Source organism: Equus quagga, chromosome 11, assembly GCF_021613505.1.
Source record: "Equus quagga isolate Etosha38 chromosome 11, UCLA_HA_Equagga_1.0, whole genome shotgun sequence".
NCBI classification, from domain to species: Eukaryota; Metazoa; Chordata; class Mammalia; order Perissodactyla; family Equidae; genus Equus; species Equus quagga.
This window is the reverse complement of record NC_060277.1, coordinates 54,059,730-54,075,542: the sequence shown is the minus strand read 5'-3', so window position 1 is coordinate 54,075,542 and position 15,813 is coordinate 54,059,730. Positions and strand designations below refer to the sequence as shown.

Sequence of the window (15,813 nt, the reverse complement as noted above, 5' to 3'; positions counted from 1 at the left end):
TTCATTCTCAAGAAGATATTTACTGTCCTAGATACTGAAAGACCACCTGGGGCTTTCGGGGGAAAAGTGACATATGAGTAAGCCCTTTAATACCATTATTTGGGTGGCCTCATACATAAAGTTAGAGAAGCCAGCCACATCTTGATCTAAGTGTTGCAAGTTACAGAGAGTATTGCCCCACTCCTGACATACTAACTGCTTAAAGGACCCGAAACTAGTCACTTCTTTAGCATAAGTTATTTAGGGCCACTGGTCAAGTGTTAATGTGAATATATTGTTTTTTAAAAAAGAAACAAACGATGTTTAATTATTTTTTATACCATTTATGAAGGCCTTAAGACAAAAGAAAGATTTCCCAGAAAACAGGAAAGAAATATTTAGGCTCAATAGCAGCACAAAGGGGTCCCCTGGGAGAACTTGAAGCCCACTGCCCATAATCTCCTTCAGCCTCTCCCACAATCACCTCAGATACATGTTCAATCTAAAGAAAATGGTGCGTCTGTTCACAAACTGCTTCAAGGTAAATCTCACAGACCTTCCCTTCCAATCAGATTCCCATCCTAATTTCCTTTCACAAACTGCAGTAGCCAGACTGCAGATCCCTCCCCACCATGAGAAGTGCCAAAGACAGCCCCATATATGGAAACTCTGGAGAGAAGCAGTGTGGCATTTGGTATCTGAGAAGTTGACTTGGGAAAGTTAAGGAAACACGAAGAGGGGAAGACAACTTGTCAGTTCATGGCGGTGTCAAAACATGTGTAAGTGTGGTTCACAGAAGCCATGGTAACAAAAATTCCAAAGTAGCTGGTGGAACACAGCAGCAGTCAATTGCAGCAGGCCAGCAATTTTGTTAATGGCATCTTGGTTCTGAGACATGAATGCACTCACGACAGGGCCCCAAACAGGACTGAAGGTTCAAAGAACAGGATCATACTCCCTGAGAAAAGGATGAGAAGCATTAACCAAGGCACCAGGGCCCCAGTCGAGGAGACCTGGTTGAGCTAGTGCCATTCCCAACACAATATACTCATTTCTTACCAAAAAGATCTACCATGCCTGGTCAGTCTTGGCTTAGAAAGTGGACTATGTTTAGGCCTTAGTATGCTAAACAATGGCTCAACCATAGGAACTGAAGAAGAGACAGGGAAATTAGCTGGACACTTTTTAAACAGTCTATATTTTATGTTAGATGTTCTAAGAAAGTCTTCACGTATGAAGCTTATATAGTTGTAAAAATTAAAAAGAGTTGGCTAATGTATTTTGATTTTGCTAGGTTTTTAGAAAGAAAATATAAATGGTAGCATGTCAAGAACTTTTACTTAGAAAAAACAGCTATTTTCTTTCTTGCTCACTTTGAGAACATTATACAGTAATCTGATAATATATTAACACTAAAACTTGACCTAATGATTACACTCAAAAGAAACAAATATTTCCACTTGTTTGATGTTATTCGCTTTAGGTTTAAAATTTAACATGTGGTCCCTCATTCACATCAGCTGTCTATATGCCTCCCTGTAAATATATAAACCAAACTACACTTGAACATCTCAAATAGCTTTCCCCTAGGATTATGATTATGTGTACAGCAGCTCTAGATAAACATGGTCCATAAATTCAACTATGAATAAAACAAAGGCCTCTCTCGAGGGCTGGAAACAAAGCTGATGATAGGAGAGGGGAAGAGGAGCCAAGGAAAAGTTGATGAGAGACTGGGCAAAATATATCTCTGTTTTTCCCTTTAAGAGCCACATTTAATGAAACAAACTATCACGTACAAAAATGTAAAGGCTTTCAGATGGGATTGTGCCCCTCTTATGGCTTAAAAGTATTACAGATAGAAGAAATGACTTGTGTCTCATGTTCCATCTTAGCTTATATGGAATTTTATTGCCCCCCCCAAAAAATGATCAAACACACTATGTATCCCTTGGGTTTATAGAGGTGTTCATAGATTTGAGCCTCATTCCGCATCGATCACTCTACAGTGTTAGCAAATCCTTGGAGACACTTGGCTTGCAGTCACCAGAGTAAGGGATAGTTAAAGCATCAGGATTCCAGCATCCGAGGGGATTTGGTGCCTATGTGCAGACCCACTAGATGTCACTGTGTGTGTGAGTACATCTGAGTTAGATGTTAGTATCAACCTGCTGAAGGAAAAGAAACTACTACCAAAGAGAAAGCCATGTGACGACAGAGGTGGAGATTGGCATGTGTATCTACAAGCCAAGGAACACCTAGGATTGCCAGCAACACCCAAGCTAAGAGAAAGGCATGGAGCAAACTCTCCCCTAGAACCTTCGGAGGGAGCCTGGCCCTGCTGACACCTTGATTTTGGACTTCAGGCCTCCAGAAACACAAGAGGATAAATTTCCATTGTTTCAAGCCACCCAGGTTGTGGTATTTTGTTATGGTAACCCTAGGAAACTAATACAACCAGCCATTCTAGACCAGATTACCTGACCAGAAATGCCCCAAGTCTGGTCATTTCTGGCCACATTCTGCCTGTTCAGCAATGTCTAAACTTCCTTACTGTCTGGATTACTGATAAATGCTTTTTTCAACAGCTACCACTAATTTTTCCCAAGAAGTTCCAGTTACTTTTTCCACTTCTGGCTCATTCCAAAGAGTTCCTGAGGTTTATGGAATGTTTGGAAAACCAGAGGTTTCTTTTTTCAAAAGGAAAAAGAACTCTCTAATCTTAAACCTCTCTCTCAGAATGACCTTAAAAGGCCCAAAATTATAGGTTTTCATGGGTAGCTAAAAAGCTCATAGTCGAAGCTTTGTTTGGGGCACTTCTCTTCTGGGGACAGCACTGGAGAAAGGAGACAGGAGACATTCCTGTTGCAGCCTGGCTCTCGGCTGCCATCTTCTAGGTCTACCTTAGTAAATGGCTTTCTCTGCAGAGCATTAGATAAGTAAGAAACCTTCGCTCAAGTTAAAACCACTGGCCTAGCAGTTGACTCAGAGTGTAGACTAGCATTCTCTTCCCATTTACATGTGATATGAGTCAAGTCATTTATCCTCTCTGAATAAATTTCATTACTTGCGGTGTTGAAATAGCTCTTCATAAGCTCCCTCGTACGAGTAAAATCTGATCGATCCACACATCACTTAGTCATATCCTTTACCCTCATGTCTCCTAACCTAATGAGAACATTAAACATGTTTCTTCTCCAGGATTGGTGCTAGTATTTTATTCAAGCCTTGGTTGGCTCTTCATGCTTCAGCTATTTCTCTGACTTTTATCAGGAGAGACTTCAGCTTTTACACTTTGTGATTTGTGCTTGTGGCTTTATCTCTCAGTCATTGTCAGCATGAATTGAAATCACATCTGTGCAGCCCTTTAATCTCCAGAAACTGAATAAAAGATGTGGGATATGGCTGCAATACTGGCCATCCCTTCCTTTACGCAAAAGACTAACTGAGGGGAGATGTTACTTGGGAGAGGTAGTGAGTAGAGTGGAGCCAAAAGAATGAGAAGCTCACACCAAAGTTGTCCCTCTCATGGAGAATTTGGGGCGTACGTCTTGGAAAACCAGAGAATATGGAAAGGAGATGTTCCTGTAGTAACATTAGCAGTCATGGTAGTAAAATCCTTGAGTCAACATGCACATCACTCCTCTTCACAAACTGGGCTTGAAATGTGATGTAAATTAGCTGGTTAGTTAGAAAAATCTGAGAGACCAAATCCAATTCATGGGATATGGCAACCTACTGACAAAATTCCAACCACAAAAAAAGCCAGAGATTGCTCCCCGGGAGCTAGAATTCTCTTCCCTCTTTTTGTACATATAGAGTTGCATTTACCAAGATTACAGCCTCTAGTCACATGCGACCTTTTAAACTTTAACTTTAATTAACTAATATTAAATGAAATTAAATATTCTTTTTAGTCTTGGTAGCCACACAATGAGTGCTCAATAACCCCGTATGTGTAGTGGCTACTGTATTGGACAGCACAGATATAAGCTTCATCCAGAAGATGCAGAAGGTCCAACAATGAATTCATAAGGGGTTCTCAGCCTTGCATCATGATGTATAGAATTCTTTTACTTTTTTTAAAAAATTTTAAACGAAAATTCACAATAGTATAATAATGTGTTATCACGGTTTCTTCCTAACTAGAAAAATATGGAAATAATTTTATCAGATTTTTCAACTTAAACATATTTTTCTCTAATACTTTTCTATCCTCTTAGAAACTAAATATCCAAGATCATTATAAAAACAGCTGGTCTTGGCATTTCACCACATAATGAACTTGGGACTGCTCTTTTTGTGTTGGAATATATATGTAATTTGGTTTTTAAATGTAATTCTGAAAATATAATAAAGTGCCATGAAATTAATAAATTTTCAAGAAAATCTTTCCCCCAGATGTTTATCATTTCAAACCTGTTCGAATTCAAAAGAGAAGAGATAAAAAAAAACACAGCTACATGTTAGAGTGAAAAACTACGAAAAATTTTATGTCTATCATAAGATAAAAGACATATTTATATACTTGATGTCATGCTATGTACCATCCCAGTCTGCATTGACTGTACACTTTGCTTTATATGTCATCATCTTTTGAACTTTATAATAGAGTCATACTAAAAATACTCTGATGACAAAGACATTCCCAAGTCAGTTTCAGTCCTAAGAAACAGTAGCAATTCTATCTCTAGGTTGTTGGTTGTATTAGCTAAAATCTTATTTTAAATAAACCAATTTTCCATATAGGTCTGATTACAAATGTAGGTAGAAAGAGAGATCATGCTTGTCAAAAGACAAGCACAGCCAGCGATTTGTGGTTGCCCCTACTGAAACTCCGAGAGTCCAAATAAGTAAAACTATACGCAGACACCCTCTCTTCTAGTATATGTTCCATTGGATGACTCAAAGAAACTGATTACTTTCCGGTAAAAAAGATATGTTCTCTGGACACTGAGTCAGTAGCTGCTTCTTCCTACGTGAAGTAACACATTTCGTCTGAGTCACTTAGGGCTTGATGAGCATCCAAATAGACTAAAACTAGATTAAAGATTCGTATAAACATGTTGACCCGTTCACATTTTTCTCCTCACAGGAGCATGCACTGTAAAAACAGCATGATCTTCAATGAGTGTTTAATAAGTGTCCACAGAGAGCTGAATCACCCTTCCACATTTAAGGTGGTGAGAACCAAAAGCACTATATGTGTAGTCAGGTATGGCTGAAAAACTGATGAGCATGAAGAAGAGTCCAGGAGTGAAACAATTCTATTTCACTTTCACAAATATTAAATGAGTAACGGTTGTATGTAGAACACGTGCCACATGAGAGGGTGGGGCTGGAGGTGGGGGAATAAGAGGTAAACATTCAAAAGACAAAACACAATGTTAATTTTTATCACAGGTATCTAAGTCACCTTGATTCTTTTAAAAAGTGTAAACTGCTGTTCCCACAACACATGGAAAAAAGGCTACTATCTACTCAATAAATATCATTGATCTGAATTAGGTTTAGCTTTTCTCTGTAACCTTTCATTAAAAACTTAAAGAGAGGTGGCTAAGACATAATCTGCAAAGAAACCACAGATAGATCAAAAAAAGACCACACTAATGTCCTTTCCTCTAAGTGGCCACGTGTGGAAGGCGTGCCCAGTGCGTTTGCTGAGCTGAAGTTCACGGTGGTTGTCTACCTGGTTACTTTTTTATTCAAGTGCACTGTTTAAAGTATTAGATATGTGGAGGAGGTTTTAAGAAACAGCAGAGGTTATTTACAGATAGAAACATAGAATGTTTCCATTTTCATCTAAAATGATATTGTCAAAATATAAAACACCAAATTACCTTATCTAAAAAGAGAGCACCAAGAATACAGAAGAGAAAAGATTTAAATTTCACTGCCAACTAAATTACATTGAGTAAATTAAATGTGTGTCAGCAAATTCTTCTCACGCTGTGAAGTTGTGCCTCTCAATCTTTAGCATGCATGTGAATCACTCAGGGAGGCTGTTCAAATGCAGCTCCTGGTTCAGGAGGTCCAGCTGGAGCCTGAGATGGTGGCAGCTAACAAGTTTCCAAGTGAACCAAGCGCCACTCTTCCTCCTCACTTGGAACGGGAGGAGTCTAAAGAGTACTTTTATGAACAATGATTACAGGCAAGATCATCTCCTTGGAGACTTTATGATAGAATAACTGTAAAAATTTGGAATTATGCAGTTAATTTTAAAATTAAAAGCTCAGTTTATGTGAGCAGATGGACCAGAGAGAGGCCCATGTTTGTGACTTAGGGGTCATTATAAGTGCATATACAAACTCCCCCCAAGAAAGAAGAAGAAAAGCTGCCAGTTACTGAGATTTTGGGCTTCAAATTGTTTTTTCAGACTTACTTGAAAATAGTAAATCCTGAGGTAGTCATTAAAAATTTAGATTCCCAGAGCCCATCACAGACCAATGGGCCTGAATCCCCAAGGTTGGGATCTGGAGATTCAAAAATCTTTGTGCTTTCTTGCCATCAGGCAAATTTTGGGAAACAAAAGATTACTTCTTCAAGTGTTTTGTTTAAAATGTAAATGCCCCTAGGAAAAGGCACCTAGTAATCTGGTGTCAGTCAAATTTATCCAACTGATTTCTTGTGACAACTAAGATTAGAGCTGAGGGGAAAGAAATTTGGATAAGGAGATGAATAGGGTCTTTTTGAAGTGCTGTCAAGAGAAAGCTAGACTGGGTAAGGTGTAGTGGGAGAGGATTCCCAAGCAATCCGATCATAAGAAGTAGAGAAAGAGCAAATGGCAACGTTAGCTCTCATTTATTCAGAGCTTACTATTGAAACTGGCAGAGTTAGCCATTGATGATTAAGTAGCTTGGAACTAAAGTGTTTTCTCCTTTTTGCAATTACTGCTTAAAGCTTCTAGCTGTTTAACCCACCCATTGTTAACTGTGCTGCTTAGGCAATATACTACCTGACTCCCACTAGCCTCCTATAGATAACATCTCCCTGAAGCCTAGGTCACCCTGGTAATGGGTGTGTGAGCTGTTCTTCAGGAATTAGAACTCTTTGTCCACTTCAGGTGGGTCGAGACCACCAACTCATCAACTGGGCCCACACAGATGTCTGATAGGCGACCTCTTGATGTCAAGAGGCTAAAACCTCCACCCTCATATCATGCTAATGCCGCCATTTTGTGAACATGGGTGCTATGAAGATGCATGAAGTCTGACTATGCTTGTGCAGATCATCAATTACCTCACCTCTCCTCACCTCCAATCACCTCTCTCCACATTTCAGACCACCTTCCCCCATCCCATAAATATCCCTGAGTCCCTATTTTTGGGGAGGTGGATTTGAGGCACATGCTCTCACTTCCTCACATGGCTGCCTTGTGAGTAAACTCTGTCTCTGCTGCAACCTCATTGTCTCAGTGTTTGGCTTTCTGGGCGGTGGGCAAAAATGAACCTGGCTCAGTAACACTATGTCCCAGCACTGTACTCAGTGTAATATTCCTTTGACTCTCACAACATCAATAGAAGGGAGGTTCTACTGTTAGTACCATTGTACAGATGTGGAAACTGAGGCAAACCAGCTAGAACATGGCAGAGTCAATTTTCAAACCTAGGCAATCCAGCTCCATAGCCCATACTTTTATTCATCATGTTAAATTCCCCCCAAAACAAATTCTGATAACTTTACAAATCTGCCCAAGGCCAGCTATGCTTATGTGGGTCAGTATCTGAAAAAGGAGGTGTCTGAGTCAGTTCAATATTAAAATTGACTTTTTTAGGTCAATCAAATATTGGCCACTTCATATGGCTCAGTCTACATTGGATGTTTCAGTCAACGTTTGAGTGTTCCTTGAACACTCACTTTCTGCTTAATCATGGACTAGCTGCGGGTGATTCTCTAAAGTGTATAAAGCCTACCTCTGCCTCCACAGGCTGACACTCTAGGTGTGGATATAGACCTTGAGGGGATTAGCAACAGGGTCAAATGGCCCCTTAGGGCTTCTGTGATTGAGACCCATAAGCTTTCTGAGCCTTTAACCCATTGCTACCCTTTCTCTCCCAAATAGTTCCACTCTCCTTCCAGAAGTCAAGAGCACAAAGGCAGATAATCCTTTTCTCCCTAAAGGCTTTGTCTGGTAAAAGAAGGGCAGAAACCTTCGAGTGAAAAAGTCTTCTTGGCATGGCACACTATCTCAGAGTTTGCCACCTGTTGACCCACAGGCCAATTACTACTAAAAGCACATTTTATTTGGACACAGTATTTTTTTTAAAACAAATTTGAGTTAAATGTCAATATTTCAAATGTGAGTGGCATTCTTACATGAACAACTGGATTTCTGTCTCCTCTTGAAATACTGGAAGACTAGGCATGCCCATCTGCTTATGACAACGGATGGTAGAAGCTGTCTAGCATGGTGCCTGTGGGTCCCCTCCACCAGCTTCTGCTCACCACCAGCCCCAGGTGTCTCCGGGACCTGCAGCACTTCCCACCCGTGGAGTGTGAAACTCCCCGCTCTACCTCCGGATCCCTAGCATCTTCTTTCTCCTAACAACACCTCCAGGGCCTTTCACAGGAAGATGAAAGATTTAAGAACAACAACTTTGAAAATAGATACAGCAGCCTTCAAAAGTGGGCCTGATGCTTTAGAAAGACTTCAGGAAATGGCTCATGTGATAGTCGTTTCACCCCAAATGAGTCACAGAGACAAGCTGGGTCACAATTCTCTTCGTTTGATCTTTCCATAATTCTGTCTTGTTCTCTCCTAATTTCTTTGGTTTATGCAGATCTTTGCTGAACCTGGAAAGTGCTTTATTGTTTCATCTTTCATTTCGTTTTCCTGCCAAGACAGAATGTTTTCCCCCCAGTGCGCTTGGGCTGAGCTGGGAGTTAGCAACTCCCAGCATGACCAGTGGCACCTTCAGCTTAATAGAGCTTATTCAGAATCAGTGTGTCTTCTCTTAACTGCCATTAGCACTTGACTCTTATCTGTAAAGTAGAAAAGTTATTCTTTGATTTGTTTGTCTGTTGGTTTGACCAGGGCTTCACTTTCCCAACTTAAACTACAATATTACACTATAGTCTGGTTGGTATTGTACTTAATGTTTTTAACCTACGAAAGGAATTTGTTATTTCCTACATTGTTTTTTAATCACTTTCTATACATTGTTTCTCCGTTCAGATTTAAAGATTCCTATGGGCAAACATGATTCTTCTATGTCTTTTGTGCATCACTGGGCACTTCAAACAATATTAGGCACATCACAGGGCCTCGAATAAACACTTTTTGGTCACTGACTCAATTGTGATCATTCCATTTCATGTGCTTAGAATTTAATATGCGTGCTCTATGAGATTATATTTTTTATTTATTTAAAATATAACCAATAAACAAAATATTATGAAATCCCATCAGGAATTTCACAGATCTTCTGCAACTTTTGTTTGGGATTTTAGTCTGGAACACAACTTTGGCATTCTATTCCTAATAGAAATAGTACTGTTAGACACTGAAGCTTCAAACAATGTAAGAGGCAAGCCCTTCTCCGTTAAAGAAACTGACGCCACATTTACTTTGAGAAACGCCTATCTAAGAAGCTATTTTGGCATGAGCTGCATCTACATGTTTCCAAATGTTGTCCGAAAGACTAATTTATTGCATACATTTAAAAATTTTTGAAATGTTCCTTCAAAGGGAAACTCAGGATCAGAAAATCAGAAGAACAAGTCAGGTAACTGTCAAAAGTGAAGAAAAGCAGCAGTAGTACTATCTGGGGGCTAGTTAGAAATGCAGATTACTTACTGACTCAGAAACTCTAAAAGTGGAACCTAGAAAGCTGGTTTTCACAAAATCTCCATCGATTCTGAAACACACTAAAGTTTGAGATCTACTGTCCTAGTTTATCAAACTGATCATTCTGATTCTGTTCTTTTGATGTAGCATCCTCAGCAGGTCTTTCCTCATAACAAGGAGCAGCAGGCTTTATTTCCTATTTATTCCATATACGAGCAGGGTGGTCTTTAGCAAACTATTTAGACTGTTAGAGTCATTCCGTCCTTGTCTGTTAAATCAGCACCATCACAACAAGCTTGCAGTGCTGTAGGGAGGATTCAGTGCAGTACATACATGAAGCCACTAGCCAAACTTATGGTACTTAATACTTACTGTTCTTACCCCAATTCCTCCTCCTTCCATTTTATTTTCGAATCTATTAAATCACCTATTTCTTGATACTTCCTCTTAATGACCCACTCTGATTTTTTTCTTTTGTTTCATTTTTTTTGAGGAAGGTTAGCCCTGAGCTAACTGCTGCCAACCCTCCTCATTTTGCTAAGGAAGACTGGCCCTGAGCCAACATCCGTGCCCATCTTCCTCTACTTTATATGTGGGACGCCTGCCACAGCATGGCATGCCAAGCAGTGCCATGTCCGCACCCAGGATCTCAACCCGCAAACTCTGGGCCGCCAAAGAGGAACATGCACACTTAACCGCTGTGCCATCGGGCCAGCCCGACCTAGTCTGATTTTGACAAAGGGGCCTTTTCAAATCCTTCCTCTTTATAATTCGCATTTAGGTAAATTTCCATTTGGCCATGAAGTTTCTACTTTCTCTATCTAGTGTTTTTATATTTTTCTCTAGGAAATCATGTTAAAAGAGTACTTGGATGTGAAGTGGTTGGATATCATGGCTAGGCTTTCCATCTAGAGCTCACTTTCAAAAGTGTAAGTTCGTTAACATCACCTTTCTTGAGATTTGCCCATGACTCCAGTCAGCAAGTCTTTACTGAATTCACCAGTGGACTGGGCAGTAAGCACTGGGTCCTGGGGATCCCACAGTGAACACAATACAACCTGTGCCCTCGAGGAGCCTCCAGCTAGATGGCTTTATCTCATTTATCCAGCTGACTTCTTCTACACTAGAATTTATTTTTCTGTAGAAAAAGCTACTGTTCAATGACAGAAGTAGGGAAACGTGATAGAAATAGAAGTGAAACTACGTGCAAGAAAGAAAAGAAAGCCAGCACGTCTCAGAATACAAAATCCTGATCTTTGAAACCTGCCCTTCATTAGCCTATACTCACCAGAAGGGTTTCCAGTTGGACCAAATGCTAGCTCTGCCAGGAACTTCTGGGAATATAAACTTTCTTTTAATCGCTACTGTAAGTGGAAAAATTCTGTTTAGAAAGAGTTTGATTAATTTCAGTATTCTAATCACAATTTTAGTCAAATACATTATTATTACTGTATATTCATAAGTTTTTGGTGAAAATCCAGTGATTTCTCTGTAAGCTTGACTTACTCAAAGTGTACATATCTTACATTTCTTGAGGAAAAGGAGAGAGCACAGATTTGCCTTGCCCGCGAACCAAGCAGAGTGTGCAGCCCACAGCAAGACCTCAACAAGGGGTAGTTTATAAAAGGTTATCCTTTATAGTGGTCTTTCTCCCAAAAAGAAATCTAAAGTGGACCTGCTGATTCCAAGGATATTCTCACTGAAAATTTTAATAAGTATAGATACCCTACCCCCAAGAAAGTTGGCACCAATTTACATGTTTCACCAACAGGGAAAAAGTGTACATTTTCTCAAACCCTCACCAATGCTGAGTGTTGTTAGTCTTTCTCTTCTTTGCCAGTCTAATTAATAAAACACGATAATTCAATGTCCTTATTTGCATGACATAGTTGTGAGATTGAACATAATTTCATGTCTGTATTAGTCACAATTTCACATCTCTGTTCTTTTTCTTTCTCTGAATTTTCTGTGTTCTTGTATATGTTCTTAATGATATGTTTACCTTTTGCTTACTGATTTCATTGTAGTTTTTGCAAGTATTTTTGTAAATTTAGTGCGTATGTCTTTATTTTGACTTTATAGCCCAGTACTCACTAATAGAGAATTTGGTTAAGTAGAAAATAATACATGTGTACAGTGGAATATTACACAGCTATTAAAAATGATGATTTAGATCTCTATTCATGAATATAGGCACATGTTCATTACACATTGTTGAGTTTGCATGAAAACAGGATAAAGACTGACTTGAGTTTTATTTGCACACAGTGTATTCGTGTATGAGTAAGTGCTCAAAAGACAGTATTTTCCAGATTTTTTGGTTTTGTATTCCAAAATGGGATTCCAATGTCATAAGTTTGATAAACACTACATACTAACCCTTTCTGAGTGGTTCTTATAGTATAATCAGATATTAAAGGAGCTGAGCCAGTTTACAACAGAGAAACCTCCTTAGCATTGTTTATCCTAGCATTTCTCAGATTTAATTTATCACTAAACTCATTTAAAAATAATATATAATCTGAACCCGAGTTTGTGGAGCACAATCTGAGGACTCTAACATGAAAAACCATTTGGAAGGACATTCACCAAGCTGGTAGGAGTGGTTATCTCTGGATACTGGAGTTTAGGTAAGGTTTACTTTGTTTTAATATTTTTCTCTAATGTTGGGATTTTTCACATGTATTATTCTACAGTAAGAAAAAATATTGTGACCTTTTTCATTTTGAAAATAAGAGGAAAAGCTTAAAAGAAAACCAAATATAGAGATCTTGAAAATAAATCAGGGGCCGGCCCCGTGGCCAAGTGGTTAAGCTTGTGCACTCCACTTCTGCAGCCCAGGGTTTCACTGGTTCGAATCCTGGACTTGGACCTACCACCACTCATCAAGCTATGCTGAGGCGGTGTCCCACATACCACAACTAGAAGGACCTACAACTAGAATATACAACTACATACTGGGGGGCTTCGAGGAGAAGAAGAAGAAAAGAAAAAAGAAAGATTGGCAACAGATGTTAGCTCAGGTGCCAATCTTTAAAAAATAAACTAATAATAAATAAATAAATCACCATCGTTTTAACCGACTTGTCATGAGAATGTTAACGACACTTGTTTTGTAAACAAAGATGTTGTCAAGATCATCTGGAATTGTTTTTCCAGTAACAAGGGTGACTTGGGGCTGATTCTGCCCTGCTCACTTCTCAGTAAATAGAGAGTATGCATTTGTGTACTGATGTACTCAACTAGTGGTTCCCCAGCAATGAGCGGCTGTTCCACTAGGCAAAGGGATAGAGGGAGATACAGAAATGAGGAAGGCATGGATTGACAGACAGCCGGGCAGGTTAGAATTGTTATAGGCCAACATCCCTAACCCTACTAGATGGTCAGCAACTGCCTACCTCCTTAAAGACTGTGTTTGCCCGACCTCATCATAGGAGTGGTGGTGTTTCGAGACAAGAGGAAAGTAGGGATACTATTCAAGGAAATAGTATCATGGAAAAGTCTTTGACTTTTTTCTTAAAATGAAAGTGTGTCACTATTTTTATTTACATAAAACTTTTTCCCTGTATTTGCTAAAAGTAACTTTTAAAAAATTTTCTAAAACAAGCTTCAACTTGGGTAAAAAAGCAACTGAGCTTGAATAACGTGCACTCTTAGGGAGATCGTCTCTTCATCAGCATCTGTGAACAAGACCAAAGCCACAAGTTTTGCAAGAGATTTGCTCATATGGTGGCACTTACGGGCATTGTCTTCTTGGACAAGCAGCAACTTGGAAGGAGCAATGCCGATTCCAGCAAAAGGTTTTATTATAAACATAGGCAAACTATAAATGGAGTTCATATCAGAAGGGGTGCTGCCAAAGTCCTTTGGGGCAAAAAAACTTAGCACAGGGCGGCGCCACAGCCTCGCGACTCAGGCTTAGTCAAAGTGTCATGTTGGAGTCTTTCAAGGTTACTTAAAAAACACTAAACATCTGGGGGCAACAATTGGTTCTGGACAAAGAAAATATTAGAACTAAAATTGAAAACAAAAATAAGCTTCCACTTAAGGTAAAATCCAGTAAATCAGGAGCCTATTATTCCAAGACAGAACTGTCAGCAGTAACCCCAGCAAATCCCCCCACATCCCTGGCACGATCAGGGGAGTTTTCAGCGGGCACAATAACTGAGTTTCCTCAAGATGGCTGACCACGCCCGCTCGGCCACCAGAGACAACTAGCATAGAGTTGAGAAAATCATATTATTCAACATTTACTGACTTCTAACCCAGTTTAGGGAATGGGATTCAGGAAGAATTCATGTTCATGGTGTGCTATTTAAGACAATTTATATGTTCTTAAAGCCCAATGCTGCCTCTGATTTTTTTCCATGGGAATGGAAGGTACTTTGTGATAATAAAAACAACTCAAACCTTCCATACGAAGCCACGTCAGATTCCCCTGTGGGTTATTGACTCTTCTCTTGATTCTAACACTTCCCTAGCATTCCTGTCTGGATTTGGGAACATGGATCCAATTTTTCATATCTCCATCCTTCTACATGCTTTTTTTACAGTGAAAATAAAGGGAAACAATGAACATCATAAATCAAAAGACAACGTTACTTAAGTCCTTCTTCCCAACTCTAGGCAAAAATCCATTCAGAGCTGTGCCAGTTACACAACGGACACTCAGGAAAGATGCTTTAAGTACAACTAAATTGATTCTGCTCATTTGCAGGCATATTTGCTCTTTTATCTAGATTGTAGCCAGTACTTCTAATACATTTGTATACCACTGAATTATAGACACACAATTTTTTTAGTTTGAAGAGACTTTACCAGATATCAATTATAGTAAGAGCCAACACTTACATCATACTAACAGCTCAGTAGTTATTACTCATTTAATCCTCACAAAATCAGACTAGCAGGATACCTTTTTTATCTTCATTTTACAACAGACACTAAGGTACAAAGAGTTAAGTACCTTGCTTATAGTCATGTAATTAGAACGTGACTCAAGGCTTGAACTTAGGCCATCTGGCTGCACCCCCAGAGCATCCTCCCGCATTTTGACTCAACTGCTCCTTTACAAATAGCTTCACTGGGGTTCACGGACTCGTGAGTCCAAGCTCAAGGCTTTTTTGTCTAAATTTTGGTACAACCCAACCAGCCACCTGCAAATAGATTCCCAGAGATGGACCATGATGTTTATTTACAAGCCTCCCAAAGAAGAGTTTAATAGTCCACAGGAATGCTTGATATCCCTCACTGGCAAATCCTTCTTTCCATCCCATCCAGTCCCTGCTTCCCCACTGCCTTCACTGCACACTGAGGACAGCCCCCTCTTCAGAGTGGCCCTTAAGGAGATCCTCACGGGAGCGGAGGAAGTAGACCTGAATCCAGCATCAGTGTATCTGAGTTTCCGTCCTGGCTCTTCACTAACCAGCTTTGTGAACTTAATTTTCTGTGGTAGAATTCCTCCCCTGGAAAATACATGAGCCAGATGGATTGCTTTTTTAAAAAGAAGACCTTTAGTCTTAAATAATTTGTATGACAGAGTGCTTAGCACAGAGTATATGTGTTGGACAAATGATTTTGCACTAAATAAAGTTTTGGCAAGACATTCAGTGTTTGACTATTCTTACACATTCTTGAATCTGTTGTCTTTCAATCATGGATTATGTGGGCTTCGTTTTCAAGTGGAGACATCCTTCTGTAGATAAGAGAGAAGGACATGAAATGCTAGTGGGAAACACTCAACTTTCCCAACTGCATCAGTGACGTCAGTAAAGTAACCATCCCTTATCTTGAAAATATAACTGTGACTAACGCTACTACTAATACTCTTATCCAAATTTCTAACATATTGATTGCTAATCAATTAATGTTCTAGAAGCTTTGAAGAGTACAATGATATCCCTGAGATGATCCGAACTCATGCTGTCCCCTACCTCTTACGACATACTCTGAACTCCTGGGGATAAGTGTCCACTTTGCAGAGTGTGGATCACGCACCTGCACACTGGAAGCACAAGGTGAGGAGAAGAATCTAGCCTTCTTTGGCT

At 39.5% G+C, this 15,813-nt stretch overlaps 1 pseudogene; it reads right to left on the bottom strand.

Annotated features, from left to right (window-relative positions):
- LOC124247182 (nuclear pore complex protein Nup50-like) overlaps positions 1–14,816 on the bottom strand; it is an 86,271-nt pseudogene extending 71,455 nt beyond the window's left edge.
- Between the last annotated feature and the right edge of the window lie 997 nt (positions 14,817–15,813).